The following is a 22,621-nucleotide window of genomic DNA, read 5'->3' as shown; positions in this document are numbered from 1 at the left end:
TAGCATCGTCAACACTTCTTATCAAACAAAACTCGAGAGACGTTTTATCACAATTTTCTGTGAACAATTCTACTTTAGCTTTCCTGAATGAACTCCAAATTTCTTGAAGTGGCTCCTCTTTTTGTCCGTTATAACCGTTTCTAACATGTTTCGTAGCACTCAGGTTTAAATGTCTGTCCAGTCAGTGCCGAATTAATTGACACAAGGTTTCCCATGGCAAAATAAAATGATAAAAACATCGACTGCAGATGCTGGAAACCAGGGTCTAGATTAGAGTAGTGCTGGAAAAGCACAGCAGGTCAGGCAGCATCCGAGGAGCAGTGTAGTAATGGAGATGTAAAGGCAACGTGATGTGTCTGAATGAGTTGTGAATAGGGCATTAGATATCGTGAATGCAAAGTAAAGATAATCAGGTTGTGTTGGTGTCAGAAGCTGTCAGACCTGATGGGGATTCCCAGCATTTTCTGCTTTTGTTTGCATCAGGTTCTTGCACCACCTTGTTCTTAGGGCAGAAGAGATCAGAGGGTGTGGGGAGAAAGCAGGATCAGTTGTCCCCTTCAGTCCTGTATCTCCCAGCTCTGCCTGTAGTTTTTGTAGTTTTGTCTTTAATATTGGATTTGAATGATAATCCAAGAGCTGAGATGGTAATGTTTCAGCCCAAGTATTTGGATCTACAAAGGATCAGATTATTTTTTCTCAATTTCACAACCTATGTGTGTATGTCCACAACATAAATACTGCTTCGAAAGATCAGGCAGTATTTCAGATTGATTACTATAAATGTTACCCATTTACAGACCATGGCAGTGAAAGGACTGAATCCGAATGACGAGACTACCCGGGATGATCTCTGTTTAGATCACTCTGGACACTGTCTGATTCGGCATTGCATGCTCCCATCCTTCTGCACAGGATCCCCTCGACTCTGTCTCCGTTTTGTGGGAACATGTTTTAAATATACAAACTGTCCAATCATTGCAGCTTCCGGTGCATGAGAACCCCTCCCTCAAAACTCACAGTACTGCCCCGGTAGCTCAGTGATTATATAGAGGAGGAATACGGACAGGGGAATGGCTGAATGCTTCCCTTCTTTGCTGTAACCAGACTTTGGATTTGAAGTCTGAAATGGAGCAGTATAAGCCAAGTTGGTGAAATCCTACTTTAGTGCGGGTTGGTCTCTCCTGAGGCCCCTGTCAGCCTCAGGGGAATGTGTCAGTGTGTTTCATCCTGTGGGTGAAAACGAGGTACAATTCCCCGAGGGGGCGCTTTCCCATCTCAAACTTCAGTCCCATCCGTTGGGTCGGGTTGAGATTAAAACATTACGGGGAATTTATCATTGAGATGAACACTTGAAACGTCAGAGCATGCTCGCTATAGGACAAATGCTGGCAAATTGGGATGTTGGGCCCCTTTCCGTGCTGTAAAAACTCAATGCCTCGAGCATTTTGGAGGAGAAACTTATCTCCAGTCAACACAAGTCAAAAGCTGTGACATTAAAAAATGATGCGTGAGCTATCACTTTTATTCTTGTTGGTCTAGTGGTTAGGCTTCGGCATTGCACCACTGCGGTCTGGGTACAATCCCTGCCCAGGGATTCTGGATTTATTGTTCCTGACGGTCTCAGTAGCGGAACAGCTCTGACAGGAATCCTTCCAATGTCTCGGATCAGTGAACGTCCCCCACAACATCAGAGACAATGGCGCCGCCCCTGAAAGGCAGGGAAGCTGCCTTGGCTCCCTCTGCTCAGTCGGACAGTTCATCCCTCATTCCCCTCCCCTCTGAATCCGCTTCCCAAAGAGTTTCTAAACACCCACAAAGTTGGAAACTAGGTTTGATATTTTATTTTCTTTCCATTCCCAGGAGCTGCAGCGGTTGGGTCGGTGGGTTTGGGAAATGGAAAGGTGCCCATGAGCAACATGGGGTCCCTATTTCAGCTTCCCCTCCTCTAACAGCGCTGTGAGATTGACTCTGATGTTCTCGGAGACATTTACTGATGTGAGACAGGAATTCAAACCGCATCTCGGCTTCAGGACAATGAGAAAGATGAGTTTGGATATATAACGAAGTCGTGACCTGCACTCGGGTGAAGTAGGAATTAACCCTACAATCTGCTGATGTGTGGTCAGACTCTGGCCCCATGCACAGTTCGGGCCGCCTCGCTGCAGAGTTCTGATGTTAATACGGACATGCGCAGCAATGGCAACATTCACAAGGTGAACAACCAGCAAAGATAATCACCGTCACTGCTTCACTTCAATAGTCCCCATTTTGTGAAGCAGTGCCTTTCACTGGCAAAGGAAACACATTTGTCCTCAGGTTCCTGCTTCAGTGTCGCCTCCTTCCCTGCTGGAACTTCCCGTGTTTTACTCACAGTCACTGCACTATTTCATGACCCATTCCAGTGTAAAGGACTTTCAAATTATGACTCATGGTCTCTTCGAGACTAGACTCTGAACACAATCAGCGAGAAACCCCTGGTAATTTCTAGCTCGGGCTCTAGAATCAGAGGGGCTGAACGACATATTTTTAAAAAGCCACCTCACGCAGTCTCAAAGATTTGTTTTAAAAGATGAATAAAGGGCCGAGTTGAACAAAAAGGGCTTGAACCGCGACCTCTTACATTCTCGATATTCACCCGAAGCATGAATCATACCGCTCGACCAACTAGCCTCCACCAGGGAGCGCTACTTACCACTAAACCAGGTGGCACATACACAGAGGTAGTCTCCCTTACTCGGATGTGGGAGACCGTGTTCAAGTTCCATCTGCTCCAGTGGTGGTTAATAACATCTCTGAACGGATTGATTAGAAAATTAAATCCCGTTGCCTGGGGCAGTGAAAGCAGCAATGAACAGCTTCTTTCCATTCTGTCTCCCTGCTCCCGGGACGGTGTTATTTGTCCCTTCCCCCCGGGATTCGGCTCTTTCCATTGGCAGATGGATTAAACTTTTTCCATCCACTGCAGGCAGTGCTGGGAGATGGTATACGCTCTGTAATTCCCTCTTAAACATTGGAAGAGGGAAGGAGTAGATTGGATAGAATCAGTCTTGTGCAGGAAATTATAAACAATCTCATCATTCATGACTTTTCATGTCCCCCACTTTTCATGCTGTTTGAAACAATGTGGAGGATAACTGCAGGGACAGTATAAAATAACAGGAGCTCCGCCAAACGATGTGCAAGGGTGCAGTGACCTTTATTTCTATAGTGATGAATACTTGTCTCAAATGATCCCCAACAGTGGAGAGCTTTCATAACCTTTTCCACCTACTTCCTCGCTTACTTGCTGAAAAAACTTCTATAAGTTCCTTGGAAAAGATGCTGACCTTAACATTTAACTCTGCTTCTCTCCAGAGTTGCTGCTCTTCTCAGTATTTCCAGCATCCTCTGCCTTTATTTCTAGTTTCTAGTTTCAGGGTAGTTTGTTTCTGCCTTGAGGTTGAGAGGAAACGTTAGAAACCAGGAGCAGGAATAGGTAATTTGGGCATTTTAAGCCTGCTCCACTGTTTAATATTATCATGCCTGTTCCGCGAATTCAGTGCCCTATTCCCGATTTTTCCATACCTTTTGGCCCTTTCGCGTTAACAATTCCATGTAAAACTTTCAATGTAATAGTTTCAACCGCTTACTACGACACAAAATTCCACAGGTTCACTCATCTCCGTCTGAATAAATTTCTTCAGGACACCCCAGTCATCTGGAACACATTCCTGCAACACCCTGTCCAGACCTGTCAGAATTATTGACATTATTCTGCGATCCCCATCATTCTCCGAACCTCCGGTGAATATAGTCCTGAACAAACCAGTTTCTGTCCATACATCAGTGCGATCACTGGAATGTTTCTCTGCAGAAGAGCTGCTGCAGATTTCATGGGTCACCTTCATGTGCATGTTTACTGAGGATTCTGGGTACATGGAAAACCCAGAATCCTCCGCGGAAATGAATACGGTCTATCTCCGCTAAGGGGCGGTACTGCGCAAACGCAATGTTGCCTTGTCTCCGGAGACCGACTGTCCATGCAGCATATGCGCAGTGCGGCTCCTGGAAGCATCGGACAGCCTCAGTGACACCGAGTCAGAGCGGCCTCCAGCGGGAGACAAGCGGCTAGAGCCCCGGAGGTGAGGAGCACCTTGGAGCGGCTGGTTATTGAAGACCGAAGGTCAGTGAGTGGAATCCCATAACCCAGTCTAGAACCACAGACGGATTAGTTAAAGAACTGCTTTACATCAGGGTGGCAGCTGGATGTGGAAGTCACTCCCTGGCCTTTGTGGGTAACTACCTGTCTACCCCTTCCTACCTTTCCTGGAGTCTTTCACCTTTCTGATTGTATCTGCGACTTTTCTCCCTTCCTTTAACGGCCATCCAAACCCCCCCCCCCCCTCTCTTGTAAATTCCTCATTGCCACTAACTGTCGCTCGAACAGATCCATTCAATCTGGATTCACAACCAAAGACACTTCCTGCAGACATAATAATCAGTAACATGGAAACTCTCCCTAAAATTCAAAGTTTGTGAGAAGGTTTGTAGCTCGTTGCTGTGGTTCTGTTCGCCGAGCTGGAATCCCTAAAATCCCCCATATCACTCTACGAAAGGCCATTTTTGCTCCTTCACAATCTACAGCCCCAGAAAATAGCACCGTCTGTTTGCTCTTAAATATATGTGCTCCAGGCTAACTTCATGCTGAAGAAAGAACCCACTCTGTTCACTACTGTAGACTTACAGCAAGTTTAAAAACTATGCACTTATTTGTTCCATGAGCTCTCCCACAAAGGTTCCTCTGAGGTCAACTATGAATTTTGCTGTATTTTGTTTCCTGGATGCACTCCGATGTCCACAGATACACAAATTGAAACAGGAAAGGCAGTACCTACGCAGATTCACTGCTGTATCAGTTAGCAGTGTAGGTTTCTCTCTCTCTCCCCCTTACAGACCATGTGCTCACTGCCTTTGGTTGTCTTTCTCCATGTTAAAAATGCTCTTGTTTTGACTTTTTTACTGCACGGTTCCAAAACAATGCAACAGCATATACAACAGTAATTGCTGCTCCTGGAATGTAATGAAATCATCACCAACACCTAAAATATTATCAAAGAAGGAACAGCTCTTACAGCCACATTTTTCCCATCCTCCATCTTGGATTAGTGTTTGGTGAACATTCCCATCTCCCAGGTTACAGTTATTCAAATAATCTGCCTTTCTCTTTGTGCTACCAAACCTCACATTTATCCACACTAAACTGCTCCTGCCATACATTTGTTCACTCACTCAGCTGTCCAAATATCATTGCATCCTCCTCGCAGCTCATCCTTCCACCCAGCTTTGTGTCATCTGCAGATTGTGAAATATTCCATTTAGTTCTCTCATCTGAATCATTGATATATATTGTGAATACCTGGGGTCCCAGTCCCAATCCTTGCAGTTCCCCAATCATGAATCATTGTAAAACATTGATCTGATTGATCCTCCCTGACTGACCGTACAAAATAGCAGATGTTCATAACTGACTGAGATCCGATGAGTAATTATGAAACATTGAATTATTAAAACACAGAAGCAGGCCACTCAGCCCATTGTGTCCGTGCAGTGCTCTAAATGAACTTTCTCACCTTGTGCCATTGTCCTGATTTTTCCTTTTAAAGTTGTACATTGCTTGTCGTCAAATGACCTTAATTGAACCTGCTTAAACCGCTGTTCCATGCAACGTGTTCCAGATCTATTTACTCACTGTATGAAATTTCTTTCTCACATCAGATTTGCTTCTTTGTAATGCATTTGAAATCTGCGTTCTTATTCTCAATGCTTTGACCATGGTGAACAGTATCTCACTGTCTGTTCCGGGTAGACCCCTCATGATTTTCACAACTTCTTTTAAATCTTCTGTCAGCCTTCTCCAATCTAAAGTTATGGCTGAAATTTCTCACTGTTGGAACTGATCATGTGAAGGTGGTTTCCCTAAACCTCCCAGTGTTCCTTCCCTCCAGCTGAAACTAATTTGAACCTTCAATAGTTTCATTGTCCATTCTAGTTCCTGATATTCTTCATATTGATGGATCCACTCCAATTAAACGTTGGGAAGAATTAAGCCGCTGTTTCCAGTCTCTGCACCAATCTTCATTCCTGAGCTCCAGCCTCCATCTCTCTCTCTCTCTCTCTCTCCCTCTCCCTTGTAACTCACTGAGATTCAGCCAGGCTGTTCACAACTTGCTGCATTTGATTCTGAGAGGAGCTTCTGATCTGTGCCAGTACGAAGACTCCTGTAACCATCTCTGTCATCTCATTTGGGTCTTTCCCTATCTCAGAATAGCTGCTGCTGCTGGAACCCTCTTTGATCCCTCCCTTCCTTACCTCCAGGCTCGACTACTTCAATGCTGCACTCAATGTATATACACATTCTGCCCTCTGTCAACTTGAAATCATCTAAGACATTGTTGTTGTTTATTAGCAACATTTAAATTTTAATATTCTCATCTTAGTCTTCAAATACCTCCAATGGCTTCTCCCATCTTTATCTCTGTAATCTTCCTGTGCTGAGATGTATGGGCTGCTCCAATGCTGGCCTTTTACAGATTCCCAGTTTTGATTGCTTCATCATTGGTGGCTCAGCCATAAGGCCTGGAATTCCTTTCCTGTGAGTTATCTCCTGGAAATGCTGCAGTCCATGTGCCATAAGTACACCCACTCTGCTATTCCAGGATCTGGCCCAACACATAAACAGCAAACTATTTCCAAGTCTGGATGGTGAGTGGCTTGGAAGAGAACTTGCAGCTAATTGCTGCTCTTGCCCTTCTTAATGGCAGTAGTTTGAAAGGAGCTATCTAAATAGGCTTGGTAAATTTCTGCAAAGCATATTGTATGTGGTACACACTGCTGCGACTGAACATGCTGGTTATTGCTGCAAGATAATCCTAATTACTGAAGAAATCAATTCTTTTCAACAAGAAACACAGACCTTCCTCTCGCTGGCATTTTTTTTTTTGCAGAAGCAATCCAGCCTCAGAGAGCAGTCAACTAGGCCAAGCCCAGCAACACAAAGAAACAACCGAGCATCTGAAGGGATGGCCTCTCCGTCATCACTGAGCCCCACAGCAACCATTGTTACCTGAGCGGTTATCCATTCAAAACCTGGTCTCTCAACATCACTAGAACCACCCGACAGTTGGGAAAACTGTGATTCTCACTACAACTATAAAAATTGAACTTTTTATAAAGCTGAGAAGTTCAATCCTTTCTGTCCAGTAGGAAGTCGCTGATGTATTTGGGATTGGATGATGAAGTGAATCCCTTCCCATATGTGGAGCAGGTGGATCACCTCTCCTTGGCCTGCATGTGGGGATTACTTTCCAGGTCAAACAGGGAATTGGATTCCTTGCTACAACCTCTGGTATCTCCCCAAGGGAACTGTACTTGTGTTCAGATCATTGGCTGAATTAGAATGTTTTAGAATGTTACTATATATGAGGAGGCCATTCAGCCTATGGTGTCCATAATAGTTCCTGAAATACCCACCCATTCTCCACCCTTATAACTGACCAGCGTCCTCGATAATGTAGTGGCTAGTATCCCCACCTGCGACTAATGAGACTGGGGGTACAGTTCCCCGCTGGGGAAGGATTTGATATTTTTACGGATGTCTTGTAGCCCAGAGGAAGTGACCTAAACCTGGAACGGGTTCAATTCCTGCCTGCTCCGGCGTTCATAAGATGTAGGAGCAGAATTAGGCCATTCGGCCCATCGAGTCTGTTCCGCCATTCGATATGCTCCTCACCCCCATTTTCCTTCCTTCTCCCCATAACCCTTCAACCCATCATTAATTAAACATCTGTCTATCTCTTTTTTAAATTTACTCACTGTCCCAGCATGTACCACTTTGTGGTAGCGAATTCCACAGATTCACAACCCTCTGGGAGAAGTAATTTCCCCTCAACTCTGTTTTAAATCTGCTACCACCTATTCCAAATCTATGACCTCTCATCCCATAATGCCCCACAAGAGGAAGTATCCACTCCATGTTTATTTTATCCATAACTTTTATCATCTGGAACACCTCAATTTGATCTGCTCCCAATTCTTCTAAATTGTAGAGCGTATCGTCCTAAACTGTTCAACCTATCTTTGTACACAAGCCCCTCATCTCTAGGATCAATCTCGTGAAACTCCCGTGAACTGCCTCCAATATCACTACATCCTTTTCAAAAACTGGGATTAAAGGTGCAGTCAGCACTGCCATGTACAGTTACCTTGATATTCTATTCCTTTTGTTCTAAAAGCCAATGTTCCATTCACTTTCTTTATTATCTGCTGTCCCTATATGCTAGTTTTCTGTGACTCATGAATGAGGTCACCCAGATCCCTCTGCACCAGAGCACCCCGAAGTCTCTCCCCATTTAGATAAGAGGTTGCCTTATGTTTTTTCAACCAAGATGCATGACCTCACACTTATCCACATTAAACTTCATCTGCCACATTTTGGCCCACTCTCCTAAACTATCTATATCCATTTCTAAAGTTCTTATTTCCTCATTGCAATTTACCATTCCGCATATTTTTGTGTCATCCACAAATATGGATATCGAGCCTTTTATCCTTGTGTCCAAGTCGCAAATGTAGATTGTAAAAAGCTGGGGTCCAAGGACTGAACCCCATGGCACCTCACTAGTTACATCTTGCCATCCAGAAAAAAAAGCCGTTGATTCAGACTGTCTGTCTTCTGCCCATCAGCTAGCCACCTATCCAAGCTGATAAATCACCCCTAATCCCATATGATCCAACCTTGTCAACTAACCTTTTGTGTGGCACTTTAGCAAATGCCTTCTGGAAGTCCAGGTATATTATATCTGCAGGATCCACAGTATCCACTTTGGTTGTTTAATCTTCGAAGAGCTCTAGCAAATTAGTCAATTATGATTTGACCTTCATAAAACTATACTGACTCTGATGGATAGAGTTTTGACTTTCAAAATATCCTGATATTGCTTCCTTGATTACGGATTCTAACACATTCCCAACCACAGATGTTAAACTAACTGGTCTGCAATTTCCAACATGTTGCCTCACTCCCTTTTTGAATACAGGTGTTACATCAGTATTATTCCAATCCACTGGAATCATAAGATGAGATATAGGAGCAGAAATTAGACCAATCGGCCCATTGAATCTGCTCCACCATTCGATCATGGCGGAGAAGTTTCTCAAATCCATTTTACCGCCTTTTCCCCATAATCATTGATCCTCTTGACAATCAAGAACCTATCTACCTTAGTCTTAAATAAACTCAATTAATCTTTCCCATGTCCATCGATTTTTGGAATATTGTAAGTAATGAATCCACTATATTTAGTATTCCAGGATGTAGGCCATTAGGCCCAGGGGAGTTGTCTGCCCTCAATCCTCATAGTTTGCTTTTCCCTTTCGACGTTGATTGTTTATGTTCTCCACTTTCTATAGCCTCTGACTTGCCCATTCCAATAGGAATGGCACTATTGTCCTCCAACTTGAAAACCAAGGAAAAGTATTGATTTAGCATCTCTGCCATTTCAGTGTTCCCCTTATGAACTCAGCGGTTTCATCTTCGAAGGGACCAACGTTTACCTTAGCGACTCAGTTCCCTTTAGCATACCAACAGAAAGCTTTTTGCTGTACTTTTTGATATTTCGTGCTAGTTTTCTTTTGTGATTTGCCTTACGTATTTTTATTCTTTTTTTTTAGTATCCCTTTGTTAATGTCTGAAAGTTTCCCAACGTTTCAGCCTTCAGAGGTTCGGGAGTAACATTTCTGGACAGGCTGAAAATTTTCTTGAAAAACTACGTTCTAACTTTAAACACTTCAGAGGTTTCTTGCAAGGGTGGCGGGAACGGTCGCCCCGCCCCATTGCCTCCGATTGGTTGGACGTCTCCGCCAACCACGCTTCCTTCAATGGTGACGCAACACCGGGGCCCCGCCCCCTCTGCGGGCTAGCGCATGTGCAGTGCAGGCGCTGCCGCGGGACGAAGGCAGGGTGACTGAGTGTGGGCGGGGAATGGCGGCCGGCGGCTGAAGGGGCAACGACAGGAGCCGCTGAGCAGGTCCGGCGGCGCGTGTCGGGAGGAATCCGACATGTTTCATAAACATCCCGGGGGGGAGGTCGCCAGGCCCCAGCTCCTGCCCCCGGGGAGAGGAGACGGTGAGTCAGGGTAGGATTGGGAACCGCCTGAGGCCTCGAATACAAGCGCCGCGGTTCATTTCACCGGGCGAGGACCTCGCGGACAACTGGCCGCCATCTTTGTGATGGTAAGGAGCACGTCGCCATCTTGGTGAAGGCACCATCCCCTGTCGTTTCTGGGAGAGAATTCCATCCTCGCGGCAGCCTGTGTGTCAACTAGAATTTCCACATTTCACTCCCGAGAGACCTGGCCCTGAGCTTGGTCTGTGAGTCCTTAAAACAGGAAAAAGGGAGAGAACCAGAAAAATACGAAGGCAGGCTGTGATTTTTGAAGTGACTGTGACAATCTGATCATGTGTGGGCGCTGGACCAGGAAATGGGTGGTTTCAAGATCGCAGTGACCAGGAGAGCAACTCATCGAGGGGTTGGTGTTATTCTCACTTTGTAGACAGGAAAAAAGGGGAGAACGCCGGGAGTGGAGGAAAGACATGATGAAGATGGATTTGAATTTCATTGCGGGAGGAGGGATTCAAATTTAATACTTTTCAGTTCGTAGATAGGAAAAACGTTCCATAGAAAGTAGAAATGTCTACTGAGCTTTTAGCCTTGTACTCCCAGTAATGTCTTTTGTACATTTCTTTTATAGGATGTCACAAGTTTGAAGTTTAACAATTGCATGCCTTATCTCAGGCCATAGACTGGGATTTGGATTACCAGGTGCTGGGGATTTGTAAACGTTTAATCCCATCAATTTCCTGACACCATTTCCTCATAACTACTCACTTCCTTCAGTTCTGCTCTCAATGGACCATGTGTTCCCCAACATTTTGGGGATATTACTTGTGTCCTCCTTTGTGATGATAGAAGCAAAATATGTGGTTAATTCGTCTGCCATCTTTTTGTTCCACATTAGAACTTTGCCTGTTTCTAATTGTAATTGTTTTCACTAATCCTTTTTTTTCTTCATATCCCCCATTTTCCCCTTTTAGTCAATACTTTAGTTGAAGCCTGAACTGCTCCCAGTCTTCAGATCTACTGCTACTATTTAGCCAATTTGTATGCCACTTCTTTGGATCCAATACTATCAATAATATCCTTTTGTTAGCCAAGGCTGGCCCAACTTTTTCCTTCAGACAGGAAGGAACAACTATTGCAGTTAGTCACAGTCATGGAGATGTACAGTATGGAAACGGAACCTTCGGTCCAACCCGTCCATGCCGACCAGATATCCCAACCTGCCCACCTGTCAGCGCCCGGCCCACATCCCTCCAAACCCTTCCTATTCATATACCCATCCAAATGCCTCTTAAATATTGCAATTGTACCAGCCTCCACCACATCCCCTGGCAGCTCATTCCATAGACGAACCACCCTCTGCGTGAAAAAGTTGACCCTTTGGTCTCTTTCATATCTTTCCCCTCTCACCCTAAACCTATGCCCCTCTAGTTCTGGACTCCCCGACCCCAGGGAAAAGACTTTGTCTATTTATCCTACCAATGCCCCTCATAATTTTGTAAACCTCTATAAGTTCACCCCTCAGCCTCCGACGCTCCAGGGAAAACAGCCCCAGCCGGTTCAGCCTCTCCCTGTAGTTCAGATCCTCCAACCCTGGCAACATCCTTGTAAATCTTTTTTGAACCCTTTCAAGTTTCACAACATCTTTCCAATAGGAAGGAGACCAGAATTGCACGCAATATTCCAACAGTGGTCTAACCAATGTCCTGTACAGTCGCAACATGACCTCCCAACTCCTGTACTCCATACTCTGACCAACAAAGGACAGCAAACCAAACACCTTCTTCAATATCCTATCTACCTGTGACTCCACTTTCAAGGAGCTATGAACCAGCACTCCAAGGTCTCTTTGTTCAGCAACACTCCTGAGGACCTTACCATTAAGTGTATAAGTCCTCCTAAGGTTTGCTTTCCCAAAATGCAGCACCTCGCATTTATCTGAATTAAACTCCATCTGCCACTTCTCAGCCCATTGGCCCATCTGGTCCAGATCCTGTTGTAATCTGAGGTAACCTTCTTTGCTGTACACTACACCTCCAATTTTGGTGTCATCTGCAAACTTACTAAGTGTACCTCTTATGCTGGCATCCAAATCATTTATGTAAATGACAAAAAGTAGAGGGCCCAGCACCGATCCTTGTGGCACTCCACTGGTCACAGGCCTCCAGTCTGAAAAACAACTCTCCACCACCCTCTGTCTTCTATCTTTGAGCCAGTTCTGTATCCAAATGGCTAGTTATCCCTGTATTCCATGAGATCTAACCTTGCTAATCAGTCTCCCATGGGAACCTTGTCAAATGCCTTACTGAAGTCCATATAGATCACATCTACTGCTCTGCCCTCATCAATCTTCTTTGTTACTTCTTCAAGAAACTCAATCAAGTTTGTGAGACATGATTTCCCACATACAAAGTCCTTGCCTTTCCAAATACATGTACATCCTGTCCCTCAGGATTCCCTCCAACAACTTGCCCACCACCGAGGTCAGGCTCACTGGTCTGTAGTTCCCTGGCTTGTCTTTACCGCCCTTCTTAAACAGTGGCACCACGTTTGCCAACCTCCAGTCTTCCGGCACCTCACCTGTGACTATCGCTGATACAAATATCTCAGCAAGAGGCCCAGCAATCACTTCTCTAGCTTCCCACAGAGTTCTCGGGTACACCTGATTAGGTCCTGGGGATTTATCCACCTTTAACCATTTCAAGACATCCAGCACTTCCTCCTCTGTAATCTGGATATTTTGCAAGATGTCACCATCTATTTCCCTACATTCTATATCTTCCATATCCTTTTCCACAGTAAATACTGATGCAAAATATTCATTTAGTATCTCCCTCATTTTCTGTGGCTCCACACAAAGGCCGCCTTGCTGATCTTTGAGGGGCCCTATTCTCTCCCTAGTTACCCTTTTGTCCTTAATATATTTGTAAAACCCCTTTGGATTCTCCTTAATTCTATTTGTCAAAGCTATCTCATGTCCCTGTTTTGCCCTCCTGATTTCCCTGTTAAGTGTACTCCTACTTCCTTTATACTCTTCTAAGGATTCACTCGATTTATCCTGTCTATACCTGACATATACTTCCTTCTTTTTCTTAACCAAACCTTCAATTTCTTTAGTCATCCAGCATTCCCTATAGCTACCAGCCTTTCCTTTCACCCTGACAGGAATATACCTTCTCTGGATTCTTGTTATCCCATTTCTGAAGGCTTCCCATTTTCTAGCCGTCCCTTTACCTGCGAACATCTGCCTCCAATCAGCTTTCAAAAGTTCTTGCCTAATACCATCAAAATTGGCCTTTCTCCAATTTAGAACTTCAACTTTTAGATCTGGTCTATCCTTTTCCATCACTATTTTAAAATAAATAGAATTATGGTCACTGGCCCCAAAGTGCTCCCCCACTGACACCTCAGTCACCTGCCCTGCCTTATTTCCCAAGAGTAGGTCAAGTTTTGCACCTTCTCTCGTAGGTACATCCACATACTGAATCAGAAAATTGTCTTGTACACAATTAAGAAATTCCTCTCCATCTAAACCTTTAACACTATGGCAGTCCCAGTCGATGTTTGGAAAGTTGAAATCCACTACCATAACTACCCTATTATTCTTACAGATAGCTGAGATCTCCTTACAAGTTTGTTTCTCAATTTCCCTCTGACTATTGGGGGGGTCTATAATACAGTCCTAATAAGGTGATCATCCCTGTCTTATTTCTCAGTTCCACCCAAATAACTTCCCTGTATGTATTTCCGGGAATATCCTCCCTTAGGATATTCCCGGATGTGGGCGGCACGGTGGCACAGTGGTTAGCACTGCTGCCTCACAGCGCCTGAGACCCGGGTTCAATTCCCGCTTCAGGCGACTGACTGTGTGGAGTTTGCACGTTCTCCCCGTGTCTGCGTGGGTTTCCTCCGGGTGCTCCGGTTTCCTCCCACAGTCCAAAAGATGTGCAGGGTCAGGTGAATTGGCCATGCTAAATTGCCCGTAGTGTTAGGTAAGGGGTAAATGTAGGGGTATGGGTGGGTTTCGCTTCGGCGGGTCGGTGTGGACTTGTTGGGCCGAAGGGCCTGTTTCCACACTGTAATGTAATCTAATCTAATCTAATCTTAGCACAGCTGTAATGCTATCCCTTATCAAAAATGCCACTCCCCCTCCTCTTTTGCCTCCCTTTCTGACCTTCCTGTAGCATTTGTATCCTGGAACATTCATCTGCCAGTCCTGCCCATCCCTGAGCCATGTTTCCGTAATTGCTATGATATCCCAGTCCCATGTTCCTAACCATGCCCTGAGTTCATCTGCCTTCCCTGTTAGGCCACTTCATTGAAATAAATGCAGCTTTATTAGGGAATGTATTGTATTAATTTATTACCTTGTCCCTGCCTGCCCTGGCTGTTTGACTCACTTCTGTTCTCAGCTGTACCTGTCTCAGATCGAAGTTATGGAATCATAAGAGATGTACAGCATGGAACCTGACCCTTTGGTCCATGCCGACCAGATATTCTAACCTAATCTCGTCCCATTTGACAGCACTTGGCGCATATCCCTCTAAGCCCTTACTGTTCACATACCCATCCAGGTGACTTTTAAATGCTGTAATTGTACCAACCTCCCCCACTTCCTCTGGCAGCTCACTCTATTCCCCTACCTTGATGCCCGCTCCCCCACACTGCCTTGGCCCGCATGAATATACATCCGATTGCCCCAAACCCCCAAGATGTATGAGTACGGTCCCCTGCCCCACAGATGCAACCCCCATGTTCTGCCCCGCATCTCAGACCTCTGCCACCAATCTCTCTTTTGAAAGTTCTTGCCTAATACTGTCAAAATTCCTCCAATTTCGAACTTCAATGTTTAGATCTGGTCTATCCTTTTCCATCACTACTTTAAAACTGATAGACTTATGGTCACTGGCCCCAAAGCGCTCCCCCACTCAGTCACCTGCCCTGCCATATTTCCTAAGAGTAGGTCCTGTTTTGCACCTTTTCCCTTTGGTACATTCACACAATGAATCAGAAAACTTTCTTGTACACACTTAACAAATTTCTCTCCATCTAAATCCTTAACACTATGGCAGTATCAGTCAATGTTTGGAAAGTTAAAATCCTTTACCATAACCACTCTATTATTTTTACAGATAACTGAAATCTCCTTGCAAATTTGTATCTCAATTTTCTGCTGACTATTAGGGAGTCTATAATACATTCCCAATAAGGTGATCATCCCTTTCTTATTTCTCAGTTCCACCCAAGTAACCTCCCTGGATGTATTTCCAGGAATATTGTCTCTAATTACAGCTGTAATGCTATCCCTTATCAAAAATACCACTCCGCACTCCTCTCTTCCCTCCCTTTCTGTCCTTCATGTAGCATTGGTATTCTGGAACATTAAGCTGCCAGTCCTGTCCATCCCTGAGCCATGTTTTTGTAATTGCTATGATATCCCAGTCCCATGGTCCTAACAATGCCCTGAGTTCATCTGCCTTCCCTGTTAGGCCTCTTACATTCAACTGCATTTATTTGAATGCATCAGTCCTACCTGGTTCTCTGCTTTGTCCCTGTCTGTTTGACTCGCTTCTTTCCTCAGCTGTACGAGTCTAAGATTGATCTCTTTCCTCACTATTTCCCTCGGTTGCCTCTCCTCCCTCCCTCCCCCCTCACCTTACTAGTTTAAATCCTCCTGAGCAGCTCTCTCAAATCTCCCTGCCTGTATATTAGTCCTCTTCCAATTTAGGTGCAACGCGTCCGTCTTGTACAGGTCACTTCTACCCCAGAAGAGATTTCAAATATCCAAAAATGTGAAAACTTCTCCCCTGCACCAACTCCTCGGCCACTCATTCATCTGCGCTATACTCACTAGCTCAGAGCACTGGGAGCAATCCAGATATTACTACCCTTGAGGGCCTCCTTTTTAAATTCCTGCCTAACTTTCCAGTCCCTTGAGCCTGTCCCACTATTTAATAAAATCACGGCTCATCTGTGGCCTAATTGCATATAGCCACCTTTTGGCCCATATCCCTGAAAACCTTTTACTGAATAAAAGTTTATCTATCTCAGATTTAAAACAAACAACTGAGTATCATCTGCAATTTTTTTTGGAGGAATGATCCAAACCAACACCACCCTTTTGTGAGTGACATTGCTTCCTAACATCTCCTGAACAGTCCAGCCCTAATTTTCAGACAAAGTCCCCGAGTTCTAGACAGGATTGGAGGAAATTTCTATTAATCCAGCATTAGAAAGCGGGACATTGTGTGACTTGGAGGGAGTGTCGAGGTGGTCATGGTCACATTCGCCTGCTCCCTAGTCATTTGTGGTGGTGGAAGTGGCAGTTTTGGGAAGGTTAGTGAAAGTTATGATTGAGTTATTAGTGAATACCTCTCCCATCCACAACCTCCTCACAGTCCTCTCTCTTTCCCCCTGCACCCACCCCAATCCCCACCATTCCATGGAAGTCAGAGTGTCTATGACCAGACCAGGTGGCAGGTTCCATCCCTGAAGGGTGCAAATAAACCAGTTAGGTTTTTAATGACAATTGGTAGCTTTCATAGTCACATTTTCTGAGTGCCCAGCCCCAGAAACTATCAAATTGACTCAACTCAATTTCACAACTTGCTCTGTCATTGGGAAAATGTTAGAGATCTGTTATAGAAATTGAAATAACAGAGCATTTACAAATACATTTATACAATCAAGCAGAATCACTGTGGTTTTGTGAAGAGGAAATCATAGCTGACAAGTTTGTTAAAATATTTTGAGGTAATGAGCAAGACAGATAAAGGGGAACCAGAAGATGTACTATGTAGTTTTCCAAGAAGTGATCAGTAAGGTATTGTATCACAAGACTACTTCAGAAGATAAGAACCCTTGAACCCACACTGTTCGGGGTATATATTAACGTTGATCAAGGATTAGGTAATGAGTTGACGGCAAGAGTTGAGATAAAAAGGGCATTGTCATGATGACACATTGTAACTTGTGAAGTCCCATAGGTGTCAGTAATGGAGCCAATATGAATCTATATGAACGACTTAGATGACAGAAGTGAATGTACTGTTGCCTAATTTGCAGATAACACACAAAGATGGAGGCAAGTAGTAACGATGGCACAGTGAGACCACCGAGGGATAGAAACTGGATAAGCAAGTGGACAAAAACTCAGCTCTTAGATTATAATGTGGGGAAAAAACTGGAGCTTATGCACTTTAACCGTAAGATTAGGAGCGGAGACTATTATTTAAATGAAGAAAAACACTGAAGCTGCACAACAGACAAAATTGTGGGTCTTTGCATTTGAAAGACAAGAATCTTGCACCCAAGCTCAGCAGGTAATCAGGAAGGTCTTTTGGCCTTTATTTAAAGAGAATGGGAGAAAAATAGGAATGTGTTGTTAAAACTATAAGGTACTAGCAAGATCACACTTGGAATACTGTGAACAGCTTTAGCCTCCTTATTTTAGGAAAGACAGTTCCTAGAATGTTCAGGCATTGATCCTGGAATGGGAGGATATCCTCTGGAGAGGAGATGGAACAGGCTGAGCCTGTACTCATTGGAGTTTAGAAGAATAACAGAAGACCATGTTGAAAATTTCAGGTTCTTAGAGGTTGGACAGGGTAAACCCAGAATTGGTCCTGCCAATTTGCGAGCTTGTAAATTCAATGACTTCTGATTCTCACGGTGTTGCTGTGTCGAGATCACCTCAATCTGGTGCTGCAGTGCAGGTGCCGATGGCTCATTGGTGAATAGCCTCACAATGTCAACTCAGCATATGGTCATTACATTACTGGATATACTGACATCACATATAGGCTTTGCAAAAGGGGAAGAATTTTTCCCTGTGGAAATGGAAAAAATTGTTGACAACTGGTTGCAGCAATTAATGCAACCACTTGGCGCCTTTATGTGATATAGAACTGGTCAAAAATGAAATAGAACATAAAAGGAGACTGCTTTAGTTGTGTCTAGGGCAGTCTGTACGTATGCAGATACGTTAAAACATTAGCACGATCAAATAGGTCAACCTGAATTTGTGCCCACATATACATCACTAATTCTGTTCATCATGGACAGAGAGGGCATGTATATGCACTCCACCCATTTCAACCCCTGGCAGTTAAATGTCAATCATTGTTAGCTGATGCATCCTTCATGGCAATGCCTCCACTAGAGTACTCTTGCTCATTTCTCATACAGTGTAAACATTGGTTCTGTAGTTAAGTTTATATTCTTACAAATTCTCCCGATGAGTGTAAGAGAAAATATCCGCAACATACGTCTGTTTGCAGAAATACCCAGGTGCTGTTTGTGAACAACTTTCAGTTGACTGATTTCAGTGGGCTGAACTATAACTGGGCTGGAGTTCATTAACATCAACGCAGGCGTCGTGAACAAGGCTTCACCTTGTATGAGATTAACAGCAAAATCCAAACACTGCCATTACTGATGAAATCACTGATGGTTCAGCATGTTGGATAACAGAATGAATCCCTTCCCTCAGACATATTTAGTTAAATGGCCTCTCCCCAATGTGTATTTGCTGATGTTTAATGTATTGAAATGATCGTGTGACTACAGTCCTGCAGTAAGAGCACCTTAACAGTCTCTCAAGTGTGAACACATTGATGGGACATCAATGCTTTGGAATCTTTGACACTTTCCACAGTCTGAGCATTTAAATAATCGCTCGTCAGTATGAACTCCCTGCAGGTTCAGCAGCCTGGATAACACTCACAGAGCAAGTAAAATCTGTTTGCCTAGGTGTGATCCCTGGTGTCTCAGAGGGCTGGATAACTGGGTGAACTGCTTCCCACACGAAGGTCAGGTGAATGGTCTCTCCCTAGTGTGAGTCTGCTAGTGGCTGGTGAGTTCAAATAAACATTTGAAACGAGACCCACAGTGGGAGCATCTGAATGGTCTCTCATCACTGGGAACTTGCTGATGAGTGCAGAGGTTGGATGAATCAGTGAATCCTTTCCCACACTTACAGCAGGTGAATGGCCTCTCCAGCGTGTGAATTCGCCGATGTCAGCAGACCAGATGACTGACTGAGTGAATCCCTTCCCATATTCTTGGCAGGTCTCTCTGTGTGTGGGTCCACTTGTGTCTGCTGAGGTCAGCAAAATGCCTGAACCTCATGCCAAAGTGGGAGCACGTGAATGGTCCCCTATAAGTGTGAACATATTGATGGGACATAAGATGGAGGAATCCCTGAATCCCTTCCCACGTTGAGAGCAAATGAATAGTCTCTCCCCACTGTCAACCCGCGAATGCATCTGTAGGTCGAAGGAATCAGTGAATGCCTTCCCACAGACAGAGCAGGTGAATGGTCTCTCGCCAATGTGAATTTACTGGTGTGTCTGCAGGTCAGAAGAATTTGTAAATCCCCTCCCACATTCAGAGCAAGTGAAAGGTCTCCAGTATGACCGCGATGTTGAGTTTCCAATTCAGATGGGAATCTAAATCCCTTTCCACAGTCCTGAACATTTCCAGCATTTCTCCTTGTGATTCCATTTGTGTCTTTACAGGCCTGATGTCACAACACTCCACTTTGAATGGTGTTTTTTCCTTTCATGTTCAAAACGTCATGATGTTCAGATTGCGATAAAATGAACTGACTCCGTCAGACTTTGCTGTGATCTTGATCCAGATCTCCTGATTGCAGATCAATCCTTCTAATCGCCTGTAAAATTGATTTAAAACATAAAATAAGTAATTGAGAGAGAACCGCAAAAACATGCTTGGTTAGCTGCCTAAACATCTCTTTAAGTGGCTCAGTGTCAAATGTCACTTTTCACACTCCTGTCAATCATCTTGGACATTCTGTTATAATGAAGATGCCGTACAAATACAATTTGTTGTTGATTTGGACATACTTTACAGTTCCTTCATTATTGCGAGGTGAATAACCTGTCACTCCTCACCGAACAGTAACCTGGGACCAGCTTCAGTATATGGACTGCAGCAGTTCAAGAAGATCAAACATCATCATCTCCACAGGCAACTGGAGATTGACAATATCTGCCAGTATTGTTCGTGAAAGGGCTGGGGAGTGGGGTGAGCTGATCTACCCTTATAGAGCATGATGGGCTAAATTATCCAAATTCTGAGACTCCATTTAAAAGTGGACTTATGCTGGAGGCTTGGGATCACCTTCTGTATCTAACACTTCCCCCTGGTATAAAGCAGCTCATTGTTGGTGCATCTGTGCTTCCAGACTCAGTGATGTGAGAAATGCCAACAACAAAATAATAGCAAAATTCTGGAGCAGCTGAAATCTGATAAAGGAACAGAACAAGCTGGAATAATTCAGCAGGTTAGGCAGTGTCTGTAGTGAGAGAAAGTAAGTGAATGTTTTAGTCAGCTCTGAGTACTGACAATTCATTCATTATCACTTCTGATATGTTTTGGCTTTTTTTTCCATCTTTATCACTATGGCCTGGGTTACACCTGCTTCTTGGTGTCGTGCCTGCCACACTGTGTTTAAACTCCTACTCCGAGCAAAGAACTACGAGTTGACTCAAATAATAATATTCATTTATTGAACACAATTAATATTAGAACAATAAAGTACGCTGTCAACTAACTATAAGCTACATTATGCTTTAACTCAACTTTGTATGATCGGATACCACCACACTAGACCTTAGCCAGGCTCCAGGTGTTGATGATGTTTTCTTGTTCCAATGGTCTTGGGGGTGGGTATTCTCAAGTCACCGCGCTGAGTGGGGTTTTGTGACGATTCTTCTCCTTCTGAGTCTTTTGGGAGGGTCTTGAGGATCTGCGAGTGGATTGGTCAGGTTTGATTACCCTGATCGATCAGACTCGGTCAGGTGTTGGCACACTGATGGCTCTTAGGTGGCTCTTAGGTGTCCATTATGTTAGTGCTGGATGCACATAGCCTGCTCGAAATAAGGGTACTCGGTGCCTCAGTGTCTAGCGAATGACTCGATGCTCCCGATTGTCCTGAGGGCGATACTCCATTGTCCCATTCAAGTCCTACTTCAGGTGTGTATTGCAGGGTCTGCAGCTGTCCAGTTTGCGTGTCTACATTCTGCAGCATGTAGATTGACAGTTTAGACAAGGTTGGGTTCTGTTTCCCAGCACGCTCTGATCATTGTCCACCTTTTGGCACTCCTTGGTAAGTTTATCATTGTGCATTATTAGTTCATTATTTTGGGTGGCCTGTCCAGCCACACTGGAAAAGATAGATGCATTTAATTGTCACATTAACCAAACCATAATACATTATTAATGTGTGGGTTTCCTCCAGTTTCCCCTCTCAATCCAAAAATAGAACATTACAGTGCAGTACAGATCCTTTCAGCCCTTGATGTTGCGCCGACCTTGATGTGGAACCAGTCTGAAGCCTGCCTATCCTACACTATTCCATTTTCATCCATATATTTATCCAATGACCATTTAAATGCCTTAAAGTTGGTGAGTTCCATGCCCCCTACTACTGAGTAAAGAAACTACCTCTGACATCTGTCCTATATCTATCACCCCTCAATTTAAAGCTATGTTCCCTCATGCTAGTGATCACCATCTGAGGAAAAAAGCTCTCAATGTCCACCCTATCTAACCTTATCTTGATTATCTTGTATGTCTCAATTAAGTCACCTCTCAACCTTCTTCTCTCTAATGAAAAGAGCATCAAGTCCCTCAGCCTTTCCTCATTAGGCCGTCCCTCCATACCAGGCAACATCCTTGTAAATCTCCTCTGAACCCTTTCCAAAGCTTCCACATCCTTCCTATAATGCGGTGACCAGAACTGTACGCAATACTCCATGTACTGCCGCACCAGAGTTTTCTCCAGCTGCAGCATAACCTCGTAGCTCCGAAACTCAATCCCTCAACCAATAAAAGTTAACCTACCTTAACAACCCGATCAACCTAGGTGGCAACTTTCAGGGATCTATGTAGGTGGACACTGCGATCTCTCTGCTCATCTACACCACCAAGAATCTTAACATTAGCCCAGTACTCTATTCATGTTGCTCCTTCCAAAGTGAATCACCTCTCACTTTTCCGCATTAAACTCCATTTGCCACCTCTCAGCCCAGTTCCACAGCTTATCTATGTCTCTCTGTAACCTGCAACATCCTTCAGCACTATCCACAACTTCACCAACCTTAATGTCATCTGCAAATTTACTAACCTATGCTCTCATAGACAAACAGCAGTGGCCCCAAAACAGATCCTTGGTGTACCCCATTAGTAAGTGAACTCCAGGATGAACATTACCCATCAACCACCACCAATTTCTGATCCAAACTGCTAAATCACCTTCAATCCCATGCCTATGTATTTTGTGCAATAGCCTACCCTGGGGAACATTATCAAATGTCTGACTGAAATCCAAATACACCACATCAACCGCTTTATCCTCATCCACCTATTCAGTCACAATCATAAATAACTCAATAAAGTTTGTGAGGCATAACCTACCCTTCACAAAATCATGTTGACTAT

At 44.1% G+C, this 22,621-nt stretch overlaps 2 protein-coding genes and 1 long non-coding RNA gene across 9 annotated transcripts in view; 2 read left to right on the top strand and 1 right to left on the bottom strand.

The window, feature by feature from the left end:
• The window catches only part of LOC122543548 (uncharacterized), a 398,874-nt gene that overhangs the window by 231,980 nt on the left and 144,273 nt on the right, over positions 1-22,621 (top strand). The gene's annotated exons all lie outside the window — the stretch shown is intronic.
• The window catches only part of LOC148144606 (uncharacterized), a 25,446-nt gene continuing 6,889 nt past the window's right edge, over positions 4,065-22,621 (top strand). The window contains exon 1 of one of the 6 annotated variants that reach the window (XM_087974912.1): positions 4,065-4,162. The gene's annotated coding sequence lies outside the window, so the exon portion shown is untranslated. Of the gene's footprint in view, positions 4,163-9,915; positions 10,566-20,418; positions 20,490-22,621 lie in introns of those variants that run through there. The other 5 variants (XM_087974915.1, XM_087974911.1, XM_087974909.1 and 2 more) reach the window with 5 other exon arrangements.
• Positions 20,506-22,621, bottom strand: part of LOC148144605 (uncharacterized) — a 14,789-nt gene continuing 12,673 nt past the window's right edge. For both annotated transcript variants that reach the window (XR_015751529.1, XR_015751528.1), the window contains one exon: positions 20,506-21,344. This is a non-coding gene — a long non-coding RNA (uncharacterized LOC148144605). The remainder of the gene's footprint in view (positions 21,345-22,621) is intronic.

Source organism: Chiloscyllium plagiosum, unplaced genomic scaffold, assembly GCF_037043375.1.
Source record: "Chiloscyllium plagiosum isolate Xiang-an unplaced genomic scaffold, Cpla_swu_hap1 HiC_scaffold_27, whole genome shotgun sequence".
In the NCBI taxonomy this organism is placed as follows: domain Eukaryota; kingdom Metazoa; phylum Chordata; class Chondrichthyes; order Orectolobiformes; family Hemiscylliidae; genus Chiloscyllium; species Chiloscyllium plagiosum.
The sequence above is the reverse complement of the archived record's forward strand: the minus strand, read 5'-3'. Positions and strand labels throughout refer to the sequence as shown.